Source organism: Calliopsis andreniformis, unplaced genomic scaffold, assembly GCF_051401765.1.
Source record: "Calliopsis andreniformis isolate RMS-2024a unplaced genomic scaffold, iyCalAndr_principal scaffold0027, whole genome shotgun sequence".
In the NCBI taxonomy this organism is placed as follows: Eukaryota; Metazoa; Arthropoda; class Insecta; order Hymenoptera; family Andrenidae; genus Calliopsis; species Calliopsis andreniformis.
In genome coordinates, this window is record NW_027480436.1 from 2,253,503 (window position 1) to 2,270,674 (window position 17,172).

The following is a 17,172-nucleotide window of genomic DNA, read 5'->3' on the forward strand; positions in this document are numbered from 1 at the left end:
CAGTGAAGCCTAGGTTGCCGGGAACCTAGAAATGACCATAACTTTCACACTGGTTGCAATTATTTGTTTTATACGATGGAAAAGCTGTTGTATTTATATCGTATTTTATGCTTCTGGCGTTGACTTCTTAGGCCCTAACTATTCCATCTGGTGGAACAACGCCCTAGAGTAAAGCTCAGGTTGCGCAGAACGTAGAAATGACCATAACTTTCACACTGGTAGCAATTATTTATTTTATACGATGGAAAAGCTGTTGTATTTATATCGTATTTTATGCTTCTGGCGTTGACTTCTTAGGCCCTAACTATTCCATCTGGTGGAACAACGCCCTAGGGTAAAGCCCAGGTTGCGCGGAACGTAGAAATGACCATAACCTTCACACTGGTAGCAATTATTCGTTTTATACGCTGGAAGAACTGTTAAATTTATATTGCATTTTATGCTTCGGGCATAGACTTCTAAGGCCCTAACTATTCAATCTGTTTGAGCAACGCCCTAGGGTGAAGCCTAGGTTGCTCGGAAAGTAGACATGACCATAACTTTCATACTGGTTGCAATTATTCGTTTTATATGATGGAAAAGCTGTTGCATCATTAATGTATTTTATTCATCTGGGGTTGACTTCTAAGGCCCTAACTATTCGATCAGGTGGAGCAACGCCCTAGAGGGAAGCCTAGGTTGCCGGGAACGTAGTAATGACCATAACTTTCACACTGGTTGCAGTTATTTATTTTATACGATGGAAAAGCTGTTGTATTTATATCGTATTTTATGCTTCTGGCGTTGACTTCTTAGGCCCTAACTATTCCATCTGGTGGAGCAACGCCCTAGAGTGAAGCCTAGGTTGCCCGGAACGTAGAAATGATCATAACTTTCACACTGGTTGCTATTATTCGTTTTATACGATGGAGAAACTGTTATATTTATATTGTATTTTATGCTTCTGGCGTTGACTTCTTAGGCCCTAACTATTCGATCTTGTGGGACAACGCCATGGAGTGAAGCCTAGGTTGCCCGGAACGTAGAAATGACCATAACTTTCACACTGCTTGCAATTATTTGTTTTATACGATGGAAAAGCTGTTTAACACGGGTTGCAATTATTCCTGTTATAGGATGGAAAGACTGTTGTATTTTTATTGTATTTTATACTTCAGGCGCTGACTTCTGAGGCCGTAGCTATTCGATGTGGTGGAAGAACGCCATACAGTGAGGCCTAGGTTTCCCGGAACGTAGAAATGACCATAACTTTCACACTGGTTGCAATTATTTGTTTTATACGATGGATAAGCTGTTGTATTTATATCGTATTTTATGCTTCTGGCATTGACTTCTGAGGCCGTTGCTATTCGATGTGGTGGAAGAACGCCATAGAGTGAAGCCTAGGTTGCTCGAAATGTAGAAATGACCATAGCTTTCACACTGGTTGCTATCATTCGTTTTATATGATGGAAAAACTGTTGTATTTATATTGTATTTTACGCTTCTGGCGTTCACTTCTTAGGCCCTAACTAATCGATCTGGTGGTACAACGCCCTGGAGTGAAGGCTAGGTTGCCCGGAACGTAGAAATGACCACTACTATCACACTGGTTGCATATTATTCCTGCTACACGATGGAAAAGCTGTTGCATTTTTCTTGCATTTTATGGTTCTGGCGTTCACTTCTTAGGCCCTAACTATTCGATCTGGTGGAACAACGGCCAAGGGTGAAGCCTAGGTTGCCCGGAACGTAGAAATGACCATAAGTTTCATACTGGTTGCAATTATTCGTTTTATACGATGGAAAAACTGTTGTATTTATATTGTATTTTATGCTTCGGGCGTTCACTTCTAAGCCCCTAACTATTCGATCTGGTGGAGCAACGCCCTAGAGTGCAGCCTAGGTTGCCCGGAACATAGAAATGACCATAACTTTCACACTGGTTGCTATCATTCGTTTTATATGATGGAAAAACTGTTATATTTATATTGTATTTTATGCTTCTGGCGTTCACTTCTTAGGCCCTAACTATTCGATCTGGTGGAACAACGGCCTAGGGTGAAGCCTAGGTTGCCCAGAACGTAGAAATGACCATAACTTCCACACTGGTTGCAATTATTCGTTTTATACGATGGAAAAGCTGTTGTATTTATATCGTTTTTTATGCTTCTGGCGTTGACTTCTTAGTCCCTAATTATTCCATCTGGTGGAACAACGCACTAGGGTAAAGCCCAGATTGCGCGGAACGTAGAAATGACCATAACATTCACACTAGTAGCAATTTTCTGTTTTATACGATGGAAAAACTGTTCTATTTATTTTGTATTTAATGCTTCGGGCGCTGACTTCTAAGGCCCTAACTGTTTGATCTGGTGGAGCAACGCCCTAGAGTGAAGCCTAGGTTGCCTGAAAAGTAGAAATGACCATCCCTTTCACACGGGTTGCAATTATTCCTGTTATAGGATGGAAAGACTGTTGTATTTTTATTGTATTTTATACTTCAGGCGTTGACTCCTGAGGCCGTAGCTATCCGATGTGGTGGAAGAACGCCATACAGTGAAGCCTAGGTTGCCCGGAACGTAGAAATGACCATAACTTTCACACTGCTTGCAATTATTTGTTTTATACGATGGAAAAGCTGTTGTATTTATATCGTATTTTATGCTTCTGGCGTTGACTTCTTAGGCCCTAACTATTCCATCTGGTGGAACAACGCCCTAGAGTAAAGCCCAGGTTGCGCGGAACGTAGAAATGACCATAACCTTCACACTGGTAGCAATTATTCGTTTGATACAATGGAAAAACTGTTCTATTTATTTTGTATTTAATGCTTCGGGCGTTGACTTCTAAGGCCCTAACTATTCGATCAGGTGGAGCAACGCCCTAGAGTGATGCCTAGGTTGCTCGAAATATAGAAATGACCATAACTTTCTCACTGGTTGCTATCATTCGTTTTATATGATGGAAAAACTGTTGTATTTATATTGTATTTTATGCTTCTGGCGTTCACTTCTTAGGCCCTAACTATTCGATCTGGTGGAACAACGTCCTAGGGTGAAGCCTAGGTTGCCCAGAACGTAGAAATGACCATAACTTCTACACTGGTAGCAATTATTCGTTTTATACAATGGAAAAACTGTTCTATTTATTTTGTATTTAATGCTTCGGGCGTTGACTTCTATGGCCCCAACTGTTTGATCTGGTGGAGCAATGCCCTAGAGTGAAGCCTAGGTTGCCTGGAACGTAGAAATGACCATCACTTTCACACGGGTTGCAATTATTCCTGTTATAGGATGGAAAGACTGTTGTATTTTTATTGTATTTTATACTTCAGGCGTTGACTTCTGAGGCCGTAGCTATTCGATGCGGTGGAAGAACGACATACAGTGAAGCCTAGGTTGCCCGGAACGTAGAAATGACCATAAGGTTCATACTGGTTGCAATTATTCGTTTTATACGATGGAAAAACTGTTGTATTTATATTGTATTTTACGCTTCTGGCGTTCACTTCTTAGGCCCTAACTAATCGATCTGGTGGTACAACGCCCTGGAGTGAAGCCTAGGTAGCCCGGAACGTAGAAATGACCACTACTATCACACTGGTTGCATATTATTCCTGCTACACGATGGAAAAGCTGTTGCATTTTTATTGCATTTTATGGTTCTGGCGTTCACTTCTTAGGCCCTAACTATTCGATCTGGTGGAACAACGGCCAAGGGTGAAGCCTAGGTTGCCCGGAACGTAGAAATGACCATAAGTTTCATACTGGTTGCAATTATTCATTTTATACGATGGAAAAACTGTTGTATTTATATTGTATTTTACGCTTCTGGCGTTCACTTCTTAGGCCCTAACTATTCGATCTGGTGGAGCACCGCCCTGGAGTGAAACCTACGTTGCCCGGAACGTAGAAATGAGCATAACTTTCACACTGGTAGCAATTATTCGTTTTATACGATGGAAAAACTGTTCTATTTATTTTGTGTTTTATGCTTCGGGCGTTGACTTCTAAGGCCCTAACTATTCGATCTGGTAGAGCAACGCCCTAGAGTGAAGCCTAGGTTGCTCGGACTGTAGAAATGACCATAACTTTCACACTGGTTGCAATTATTCGTTTTATACGATGGAAAAACTGTTGCATCTTTATCGTATTTTGTGCTTGTGGCGATGACTTCTTAGGCCGTAACTATTCGATCTGGTGGAGCACCGCCCTTGAGTGAATCCTAGGTTGCCCGCAACGTATAAATGACCACTACTATCACACTGGTTGCAAATTATTCCTGCTATACGATGGAAAAGCTGTTGTATTTTTATTGCATTTTATACTTCGGGCATTGACTTCTAAGGCTCTAACTATTCAATCTGTTGGAGCAACGCCCTAGGCTGAAGCCTAGGTTGCCCGGAACGTAGATATGACCATAACTTCCACACTGGTTGCAATTACTCGTTTTATACGATGGAAAAACTGATTCATGTATTTTGTATTTTATGCTTCGGGCGTTGACTTCTAAGTCCCTAACTATTCGATCTGGTGGAGCAACGACCTAGAGTTATGCCTATGTTGCCCGGATCGTAGAAATGACAATTACTTTCACACTGTTTGGTATTATTCATTTTGTACGATGGAAAAGCTGTTGTACTTATATTGTACTTTATGTCTCTGGCGTTGACTTCTAAGGCCGTAGCTATTAGATGAGGTGGAGCAACGCCCTAGAGTGACGCCTAGGTTGCCCGGAACGTAGAAATGACTATAACTTTCACACTGGTTGCTATCATTCGTTTTATACGATGGAAAAACTGATATATTTATATTGTATTTTATGCTTCTGGCGTTGACTTCTGAGGCCGTAGCTATTCGATGTGGTGGAAGAACGCCATACAGTGAAGCCTAGGTTGCTCGGAACGTAGAAATGACCATTACTTTCACACTGGTAGCAATTATTCGTTTTATACGATGGAAAAACTGATTTATTTATTTTGTATTTTATGCTTCTGGCGTTCACTTGTTATGCCGTAACTATTCGTCTGGTGGAACAACGGCCTAGGGTGAAGCCTAGGTTGCCCGGAACGTAGAAATGACCATAACTTTTACACTGGTAGCAATTATTCGTTTTATACAATGGAAAAACTGTTCTATTTATTTTGTGTTTAATGCTTCGGGCGTTGACTTCTAAGGCCCCAACTGTTTGATCTGGTGGAGCAACGCCCTAGAGTGAAGCCTAGGTTGCCTGGAACGTAGAAATGACCATCACTTTCACACGGGTTGCAATTATTCCTGTTATAGGATGGAAAGACTGTTGTATTTTTATTGTATTTTATACTTCAGGCGTTGACTTCTGAGGCCGTAGCTATTCGATGTGGTGGAAGAACGGCATACAGTGAAGCCTAGGTTGCCCGGAACGTAGAAATGACCATTACTTTCACACTGTTTGCAATTATTCCTTTTATACGATGGAAAAGCTGTTGTATTTATATCGTATTTTATGCTTCTGGCGTTGACTTCTAAGGACCTAACCATTCGGTCTGGTGGAGCAACGCCCTAGAGTGAAGCCTAGGTTGCTCGGACTGTAGAAATGACCATAACTTTCACACCGGTTGCAATTATTCGTTTCATACGATGGAAAAACTGTTGCATCTTTATCGTATTTTGTGCTTCTGGCGTTGACTTCTTAGGCCGTAACTATTCGATCTGGTGGAGCACCGCCCTGGAGTGAAACCTAGGTTGCCCGGAACGTATAAATGACCACTACTATCACACTGGTTGCAAATTATTCCTGCTATACGATGGAAAAGCTGTTGTATTTTTATTGCATTTTATGCTTCGGGCGTTCACTTCTTAGGCCCTAACAATTCGATCTGGTGGAACAACGGCCTAGGGTGAAGTCTAGGTTGCCCGGAACGTAGAAATGACCATAACTTTTACACTGGTAGCAATTATTCGTTCTATACAATGGAAAAACTGTTCTATTTATTTTGTATTTAATGCTTCGGGCGTTGACTTCTAAGGCCCTAACTGTTTGATCTGGTGGAGCAACGCCCTAGAGTGAAGCCTAGGTTGCCTGGAACGTAGAAATGACCATCCCTTTCACACGGGTTGCAATTATTCCTGTTATAGGATGGAAAGACTGTTGTATTTTTATTGTATTTTATACTTCAGGCGTTGACTTCTGAGGACGTAGCTATCCGATGTGGTGGAAGAGCGCCATACAGTGAAGCCTAGGTTGCCCGGAACGTAGAAATGACCATAACTTTCACACTGCTTGCAATTATTTGTTTTATACGATGGAAAAGCTGTTTAACACGGGTTGCAATTATTCCTGTTATAGGATGGAAAGACTGTTGTATTTTTATTGTATTTTATACTTCAGGCGCTGACTTCTGAGGCCGTAGCTATTCGATGTGGTGGAAGAACGCCATACAGTGAGGCCTAGGTTTCCCGGAACGTAGAAATGACCATAACTTTCACACTGGTTGCAATTATTTGTTTTATACGATGGATAAGCTGTTGTATTTATATCGTATTTTATGCTTCTGGCGTTGACTTCTGAGGCCGTTGCTATTCGATGTGGTGGAAGAACGCCATAGAGTGAAGCCTAGGTTGCTCGAAATGTAGAAATGACCATAGCTTTCACACTGGTTGCTATCATTCGTTTTATATGATGGAAAAACTGTTGTATTTATATTGTATTTTATTTTTCTGGCGTTCACTTCTTAGGCCCTAACTGTTCGATCTGGTGGAACAACGTCCTAGGGTGAAGCCTAGGTTGCCCAGAACGTAGAAATGACCATAACTTTTACACTGGTAGCAATTATTTATTTTATACGATGGAAAAGCTGTTGTATTTATATCGTATTTTATGCTTCTGGCGTTGACTTCTTAGGCCCTAACTATTCGATCTGGTAGAGCAACGCCCTAGTGTGAAGCGTAGGTTGCCCGGAACATAGAAATGACCATAACTTTTACACTGGTAGCAATTATACGTTTTGTACAATGGAAAAACTGTTCTATTTATTTTGTATTTAATGGTTCGGGCGTTGACTTCTAAGGCCCTAACTGTTTGATCTGGTGGAGCAACACCCTAGAGTGAAGCCTAGGTTGCCTGGAACGTAGAAATGACCATCACTTTCACACGGGTTGCAATCATTCCTGTTATAGGATGGAAATACTGTTGTATTTTTATTGTATTTTATACTTCAGGCGTTGACTTCTGAGGCCGTAGCTATTCGATGCGGTGGAAGAACGACATACAGTGAAGCCTAGGTTGCCCGGAACGTAGAAATGACCATAAGGTTCATACTGGTTGCAATTATTCGTTTTATACGATGGAAAAACTGTTGTATTTATATTGTATTTTACGCTTCTGGCGTTCACTTCTTAGGCCCTAACTAATCGATCTGGTGGTACAACGCCCTGGAGTGAAGCCTAGGTTGCCCGGAACGTAGAAATGACCACTACTATCACACTGGTTGCATATTATTCCTGCTACACGATGGAAAAGCTGTTGCATTTTTATTGCATTTTATGGTTCTGGCGTTCACTTCTTAGGCCCTAACTATTCGATCTGGTGGAACAACGGCCAAGGGTGAAGCCTAGGTTGCCCGGAACGTAGAAATGACCATAAGTTTCATACTGGTTGCAATTATTCGTTTTATACGATGGAAAAACTGTAGTATTTATATTGTATTTTACGCTTCTGGCGTTCACTTCTTAGGCCCTAACTATTCGATCTGGTGGAGCACCGCCCTGGAGTGAAACCTAGGTTGCCCGGAACGTATAAATGACCACTACTATCACACTGGTTGCAAATTATTCCTGCTATACGATGGAAAAGCTGTTGAATTTTTATTGCATTTTATGCTTCGGGCGTTCACTTCTTAGGCCCTAACAATTCGATCTGGTGGAACAACGGCCTAGGGTGAAGTCTAGGTTGCCCGGAACGTAGAAATGACCATAACTTTTACACTGGTAGCAATTATTCGTTTTATACAATGGAAAAACTGTTCTATTTTTTTGTATTTAATGCTTCGGGCGTTGACTTCTAAGGCCCTAACTGTTTGATCTGGTGGAGCAACGCCCTAGAGTGAAGCCTAGGTTGCCTGGAACGTAGAAATGACCATCCCTTTCACACGGGTTGCAATTATTCCTGTTATAGGATGGAAAGACTGTTGTATTTTTATTGTATTTTATACTTCAGGCGTTGACTTCTGAGGACGTAGCTATCCGATGTGGTGGAAGAACGCCATACAGTGAAGCCTAGGTTGCCCGGAACGTAGAAATGACCATAACTTTCACACTGCTTGCAATTATTTGTTTTATACGATGGAAAAGCTGTTTAACACGGGATGCAATTATTCCTGTTACAGGATGAAAAGACTGTTGTATTTTTATTGTATTTTATACTTCAGGCGCTGACTTCTGTGGCCGTAGCTATTCGATGTGGTGGAAGAACGCCATACAGTGAAGCCTAGGTTGCCCGGAACGTAGAAATGACCATAACCTTCACACTGGTTGCAATTATTTGTTCTATACGATGGAAAACCTGTTGTATTTATATCGTATTTTATGCTTCTGGCGTTGACTTCTGAGGCCGTTGCTATTCGATGTGGTGGAAGAACGCTTTAGAGTGAAGCCTAGGTAGCCCGGATCGTAGAAATGTCCATATCTTTCACAATGTTTGCAATTTTTCGTTTTATACGATGGAAAAACTGTTTTATTTACTTTGTATTTTATGCTTCGGGCGTTGACTTCTAAGCCCCTAACTATTCGATCTAGTGGAGCAACGCCCTAGAGTGCAGCCTACGTTGCCCGGAACGTAGAAATGAGCATAACTTTCACACTGGTAGCAATTATTCGTTTTATACGATGGAAAAACTGTTCTATTTATTTTGTGTTTTATGCTTCGGGCGTTGACTTCTAAGGCCCTAACTATTCGATCTGGTAGAGCAACGCCCTAGAGTGAAGCCTAGGTTGCCCGGATCGTAGAAATGACCATATCTTTCACACTGGTAGCAATTATTCGTTTTATACGATGGAAAAACTTATTTATGTATTTTGTATTTTATGCTTCGGGCGTTGACTTCTAAGGCCCTAACTATTCGATCTGGTGGAGCAACGACCTAGAGTTATGCCTAGGTTGCCCGGATCGTAGAAATGACAATTACTTTCACACTGTTTGGTATTATTCATTTTGTACGATGGAAAAGCTGTTGTACTTATATTGTACTTTATGCATCTGGCGTTGACTTCTAAGGCCGTAGCTATTAGATGAGGTGGAGCAACGCCCTAGAGTGACGCCTAGGTTGCCCGGAACGTAGAAATGACTATAACTTTCACACTGGTTGCTATCATTCGTTTTATACGATGGAAAAACTGATATATTTATATTGTATTTTATGCTTCAGGCGTTGACTTCTGAGGCCGTAGCTATTCGATGTGGTGGAAGAACGCCATACAGTGAAGCCTAGGTTGCTCGGAACGTAGAAATGACCATTACTTTCACACTGGTAGCAATTATTCGTTTTATACGATGGAAAAACTGATTTATTTATTTTGTATTTTATGCTTTTGGCGTTGACTTCTTAGGCCCTAACTATTCCATCTGGTGGAACAACGCCCTAGGGTGAAGCCTAGGTTGCCCGGAAAGTAGAAATGGCGATAACTTTCTCACTGGTAGCAATTATTCGTTTTATACGATGGAAAAACTGTTCTATTTATTTTGTATTTTATGCTTCGGGCGTTGACTTCTAAGGCCCTAACTATTCGATCTGGTAGAGCAAGGCCCTAGAGTGAAGCCTAGGTTGCCCGGATCGTAGAAATTTCCATATCTTTCACACTGTTTGCAATTTTTCTTTTTATACGGTGGAAAAACTGTTTTATTTATTTTGTATTTTATGCTTCGGGCGTTGACTTCTAAGGCCCTAACTATTCGATCTAGTGGAGCAACGCCCTAGAGTGCAGCCTAGGTTGCCCGGAACGTAGAAATGACCATAACTTTCACACTGGTAGCAATTATTCGTTTTATACGATGGAAAAACTGATTTATTTATTTTGTATTTTATGCTTCGGGCGTTGACTTCTAAGGCCCTAACTATTCGATCTGGTGGAGCGACGACCTAGAGTTATGCCTAGGTTGCCCGGAACGTAGAAATGACAATTACTTTCACACTGTTTGGTATTATTCATTTTGTACGATGGAAAAGCTGTTGTATTTATATCGTATTTTATGCTTCTGGCGTTGACTTCTAAGGACCTAACTGTTTGATCTGGTGGAGCAACGCCCTAGAGTGAAGCCTAGGTTGCGTGGAACGTAGAAATGACCATCCCTTTCACACGGGTTGCAATTATTCCTGTTATAGGATGGGAAGACTGTTGTATTTTTATTGTATTTTATACTTCAGGCGTTGACTTATTAGGCCGTAGCTGTCCGATGTGGTGGAAGAACTCCATACAGTCAAGCCTAGGTTGCCCGGAACGTAGAAATGACCATAACCTTCACACTGGTTGCAATTATTTGTTTTATACGATGGGAAAGCTGTTGTATTTATATCGTATTTTATGCTTCGGGCGTTGACTTCTAAGGCCCTAACTATTCGATCTAGTGGAGCGATGCCTCAGAGTTAAGTCTAGGATGCCCGAAACGCCGAAATGATCATTACTTTCACGCTTGTTGCAATTGTTCCTGTTAGAGGATGGAAAGACTGTTGTATTTTTATTGTATTTTATACTTCAGGCGTTGACTTCTGAGGCCGTAGCTATTCGATGTGGTGGAAGAGCGCCATACAGTGAAGCCTAGATTGCCCGGAACGTAGAAATGACCATCACTTTCACACTGTTTGCATTTATTCCATTTATACGATGGAAAAGCTGTTGTATTTATATCGAATTTTATGCTTCTGGCGTTGACTTCTAAGGACCTAACCATTCGGTCTGGTGGAGCAACGCCCTAGAGTGAAGCCTAGGTTGCTCGGACTGTAGAAATGACCATAACTTTCACACTGGTAGCAATTATTCGTTTTATACGATGGAAAAACTGTTGCATCTTTATCGTATTTTGTGCTTCTGGCGTTGACTTCTTAGGCCGTAACTATTCGATCTGGTGGAGCACCGCCCTGGAGTGAAACCTAGGTTGCCCGGAACGTATAAATGACCACTACTATCACACTGGTTGCAAATTGTTCCTGCTATACGATGGAAAAGCTGTTGTATTTTTATTGCATTTTATGCTTCGGGCATTGACTTCTAAGGCTCTATCTATTCAATCTGTTGGAGCAACACCCTAGGGTGAAGCCTAGGTTGCCCGGAACGTAGATATGACCATAACTTTCACACTGGTTGCAATTATTCGTTTTATACGATGGAAAAGCTGTTGTATTTATATCGTATTTTATGCTTCTGGCGTTGACTTCTGAGGCCGTTGCTATTCGATGTGGTGGAAGAACGCTTTACAGTGAAGCCTAGGTAGCCCGGATCGTAGAAATGTCCATATCTTTCACAATGTTTGCAATTTTTCGTTTTATACGATGGAAAAACTGTTTTATTTACTTTGTATTTTATGCTTCGGGCGTTGACTTCTAAGGCCCTAACTATTCGATCTAGTGGAGCAACGCCCTAGAGTGCAGCCTACGTTGCCCGGAACGTAGAAATGAGCATAACTTTCACACTGGTAGCAATTATTCGTTTTATACGATGGAAAAACTGTTCTATTTATTTTGTGTTTTATGCTTCGGGCGTTGACTTCTAAGGCCCTAACTATTCGATCTGGTAGAGCAACGCCCTAGAGTGAAGCCTAGGTTGCCCGGATCGTAGAAATGACCATATCTTTCACACTGGTAGCAATTATTCGTTTTATACGATGGAAAAACTTATTTATGTATTTTGTATTTTATGCTTCGGGCGTTGACTTCTAAGGCCCTAACTATTCGATCTGGTGGAGCAACGACCTAGAGTTATGCCTAGGTTGCCCGGATCGTAGAAATGACAATTACTTTCACACTGTTTGGTATTATTCATTTTGTACGATGGAAAAGCTGTTGTACTTATATTGTACTTTATGCATCTGGCGTTGACTTCTAAGGCCGTAGCTATTAGATGAGGTGGAGCAACGCCCTAGAGTGACGCCTAGGTTGCCCGGAACGTAGAAATGACTATAACTTTCACACTGGTTGCTATCATTCGTTTTATACGATGGAAAAACTGATATATTTATATTGTATTTTATGCTTCAGGCGTTGACTTCTGAGGCCGTAGCTATTCGATGTGGTGGAAGAACGCCATACAGTGAAGCCTAGGTTGCTCGGAACGTAGAAATGACCATTACTTTCACACTGGTAGCAATTATTCGTTTTATACGATGGAAAAACTGATTTATTTATTTTGTATTTTATGCTTCGGGCGTTGACTTCTAAGGCCCCAACTGTTTGATCTGGTGGAGCAACGCCCTAGAGTGAAGCCTAGGTTGCCTGGAACGTAGAAATGACCATCACTTTCACACGGGTTGCAATTATTCCTGTTATAGGATGGAAAGACTGTTGTATTTTTATTGTATTTTATACTTCAGGCGTTGACTTCTGAGGCCGTAGCTATTCGATGTGGTGGAAGAACGCCATACAGTGAAGCCTAGGTTGCCCGGAACGTGGAAATGACCATTACTTTCACACTGTTTGCAATTATTCCTTTTATATGATGGAAAAGCTGTTGTATTTATATCGTATTTTATGCTTCTGGCGTTGACTTCTAAGGACCTAACCATTCGGTCTGGTGGAGCAACGCCCTAGAGTGAAGCCTAGGTTGCTCGGACTGCAGAAATGACCATAACTTTCACACTGGTTGCAATTATTCGTTTTATACGATGGAAAAACTGTTGCATCTTTATCGCATTTTGTGCTTCTGGCGTTGACTTCTTAGGCCGTAACGATTCGACCTGGTGGAGCACCGCCCTGGAGTGAAACCTAGGTTGCCCGGAACGTAAAAATGACTACTACTATCACACTGGTTGCAAATTATTCCTGCTATACGATGGAAAAGCTGTTGTATTTTTATTGCATTTTATGCTTCGGGCATTGACTTCTAAGGCCCTTACTATTCAATCTGTAGGAGCAACGCCCTAGGGTGAAGCCTAGGTTGCCCGGAACGTTGAAATGACCATAACTTTCACACTGGTTGCAATTATTCGTTTTATACGATGGAAAAACTGTTCTATTTATTATATATTTTATGCTTCGGGCGTTGACTTCTAAGGCCCTAACCATTCGATCTGGTGGAGCAACGCCCTAGAGTGAAGCCTAGGTTGCCCGGTACGTAGAAATGACCATCACTATCAAACTGGTTGCAATTATTTGTTTTATACGATGGAAAAGCTGTTGTATTTATATCGTATTTTATGCTTTTGGCGTTGACTTCTTAGGCCCTAACTATTCCATCTGGTGGAACAACGCCCTAGGGTGAAGCCTAGGTTGCCCGGAAAGTAGAAATGGCGATAACTTTCTCACTGGTAGCAATTATTCGTTTTATACGATGGAAAAACTGTTCTATTTATTTTGTATTTTATGCTTCGGGCGTTGACTTCTAAGGCCCTAACTATTCGATCTGGTAGAGCAAGGCCCTAGAGTGAAGCCTAGGTTGCCCGGATCGTAGAAATTTCCATATCTTTCACACTGTTTGCAATTTTTCTTTTTATACGATGGAAAAACTGTTTTATTTATTTTGTATTTTATGCTTCGGGCGTTGACTTCTAAGGCCCTAACTATTCGATCTAGTGGAGCAACGCCCTAGAGTGCAGCCTAGGTTGCCCGGAACGTAGAAATGACCATAACTTTCACACTGGTAGCAATTATTCGTTTTATACGATGGAAAAACTGATTTATTTATTTTGTATTTTATGCTTCGGGCGTTGACTTCTAAGGCCCCAACTGTTTGATCTGGTGGAGCAACGCCCTAGAGTGAAGCCTAGGTTGCCTGGAACGTAGAAATGACCATCACTTTCACACGGGTTGCAATTATTCCTGTTATAGGATGGAAAGACTGTTGTATTTTTATTGTATTTTATACTTCAGGCGTTGACTTCTGAGGCCGTAGCTATTCGATGTGGTGGAAGAACGCCATACAGTGAAGCCTAGGTTGCCCGGAACGTGGAAATGACCATTACTTTCACACTGTTTGCAATTATTCCTTTTATATGATGGAAAAGCTGTTGTATTTATATCGTATTTTATGCTTCTGGCGTTGACTTCTAAGGACCTAACCATTCGGTCTGGTGGAGCAACGCCCTAGAGTGAAGCCTAGGTTGCTCGGACTGCAGAAATGACCATAACTTTCACACTGGTTGCAATTATTCGTTTTATACGATGGAAAAACTGTTGCATCTTTATCGCATTTTGTGCTTCTGGCGTTGACTTCTTAGGCCGTAACGATTCGACCTGGTGGAGCACCGCCCTGGAGTGAAACCTAGGTTGCCCGGAACGTAAAAATGACTACTACTATCACACTGGTTGCAAATTATTCCTGCTATACGATGGAAAAGCTGTTGTATTTTTATTGCATTTTATGCTTCGGGCATTGACTTCTAAGGCCCTTACTATTCAATCTGTAGGAGCAACGCCCTAGGGTGAAGCCTAGGTTGCCCGGAACGTTGAAATGACCATAACTTTCACACTGGTTGCAATTATTCGTTTTATACGATGGAAAAACTGTTCTATTTATTATATATTTTATGCTTCGGGCGTTGACTTCTAAGGCCCTAACCATTCGATCTGGTGGAGCAACGCCCTAGAGTGAAGCCTAGGTTGCCCGGTACGTAGAAATGACCATCACTATCAAACTGGTTGCAATTATTTGTTTTATACGATGGAAAAGCTGTTGTATTTATATCGTATTTTATGCTTTTGGCGTTGACTTCTTAGGCCCTAACTATTCCATCTGGTGGAACAACGCCCTAGGGTGAAGCCTAGGTTGCCCGGAAAGTAGAAATGGCGATAACTTTCTCACTGGTAGCAATTATTCGTTTTATACGATGGAAAAACTGTTCTATTTATTTTGTATTTTATGCTTCGGGCGTTGACTTCTAAGGCCCTAACTATTCGATCTGGTAGAGCAAGGCCCTAGAGTGAAGCCTAGGTTGCCCGGATCGTAGAAATTTCCATATCTTTCACACTGTTTGCAATTTTTCTTTTTATACGATGGAAAAACTGTTTTATTTATTTTGTATTTTATGCTTCGGGCGTTGACTTCTAAGGCCCTAACTATTCGATCTAGTGGAGCAACGCCCTAGAGTGCAGCCTAGGTTGCCCGGAACGTAGAAATGACCATAACTTTCACACTGGTAGCAATTATTCGTTTTATACGATGGAAAAACTGATTTATTTATTTTGTATTTTATGCTTCGGGCGTTGACTTCTAAGGCCCTAACTATTCGATCTGGTGGAGCGACGACCTAGAGTTATGCCTAGGTTGCCCGGAACGTAGAAATGACAATTACTTTCACACTGTTTGGTATTATTCATTTTGTACGATGGAAAAGCTGTTGTATTTATATCGTATTTTATGCTTCTGGCGTTGACTTCTAAGGACCTAACTGTTTGATCTGGTGGAGCAACGCCCTAGAGTGAAGCCTAGGTTGCGTGTAACGTAGAAATGACCATCCCTTTCACACGGGTTGCAATTATTCCTGTTATAGGATGGGAAGACTGTTGTATTTTTATTGTATTTTATACTTCAGGCGTTGACTTATTAGGCCGTAGCTGTCCGATGTGGTGGAAGAACTCCATACAGTCAAGCCTAGGTTGCCCGGAACGTAGAAATGACCATAACCTTCACACTGGTTGCAATTATTTGTTTTATACGATGGGAAAGCTGTTGTATTTATATCGTATTTTATGCTTCGGGCGTTGACTTCTAAGGCCCTAACTATTCGATCTAGTGGAGCGATGCCTCAGAGTTAAGTCTAGGATGCCCGAAACGCCGAAATGATCATTACTTTCACGCTTGTTGCAATTGTTCCTGTTAGAGGATGGAAAGACTGTTGTATTTTTATTGTATTTTATACTTCAGGCGTTGACTTCTGAGGCCGTAGCTATTCGATGTGGTGGAAGAGCGCCATACAGTGAAGCCTAGATTGCCCGGAACGTAGAAATGACCATCACTTTCACACTGTTTGCATTTATTCCATTTATACGATGGAAAAGCTGTTGTATTTATATCGAATTTTATGCTTCTGGCGTTGACTTCTAAGGACCTAACCATTCGGTCTGGTGGAGCAACGCCCTAGAGTGAAGCCTAGGTTGCTCGGACTGTAGAAATGACCATAACTTTCACACTGGTTGCAATTATTCGTTTTATACGATGGAAAACCTGTTGCATCTTTATCGTATTTTGTGCTTCTGGCGTTGACTTCTTAGGCCGTAACTATTCGATCTGGTGGAGCACCGCCCTGGAGTGAAACCTAGGTTGCCCGGAACGTATAAATGACCACTACTATCACACTGGTTGCAAATTGTTCCTGCTATACGATGGAAAAGCTGTTGTATTTTTATTGCATTTTATGCTTCGGGCATTAACTTCTAAGGCTCTAACTATTCAATCTGTTGGAGCAACACCCTAGGGTGAAGCCTAGGTTGCCCGGAACGTAGATATGACCATAACTTTCACACTGGTTGCAATTATTCGTTTTATACGATGGAAAAGCTGTTGTATTTATATCGTATTTTATGCTTCTGGCGTTGACTTCCTAGGCCCTAACAATTCCATCTGGTGGAACAACGCCCTAGGGTGAAGTCTAGGTTGCCCGGAAAGTAGAAATGACCATAACTTTCACACTGGTAGCAATTATTCGTTTTATACGATGGAAAAACTGTTCTATTTATTTTATATTTTATGCTTCGGGCGTTGACTTCTAAGGCCCTAACTATTCGATCTGGTGGAGCAACGACCTAGAGTTATGCCTAGGTTGCCCGGATCGTAGAAATGACAATTACTTTCACACTGTTTGGTATTATTCATTTTGTACGATGGAAAAGCTGTTGTAATTATATTGTACTTTATGCATCTGGCGTTGACTTCTAAGGCCGTAGCTATTAGATGAGGTGGAGCAACGCCCTAGAGTGACGCCTAGGTTGCCCGGAACGTAGAAATGACTATAACTTTCACACTGGTTGCTATCATTCGTTTTATACGATGGAAAAACTGATATATTTAT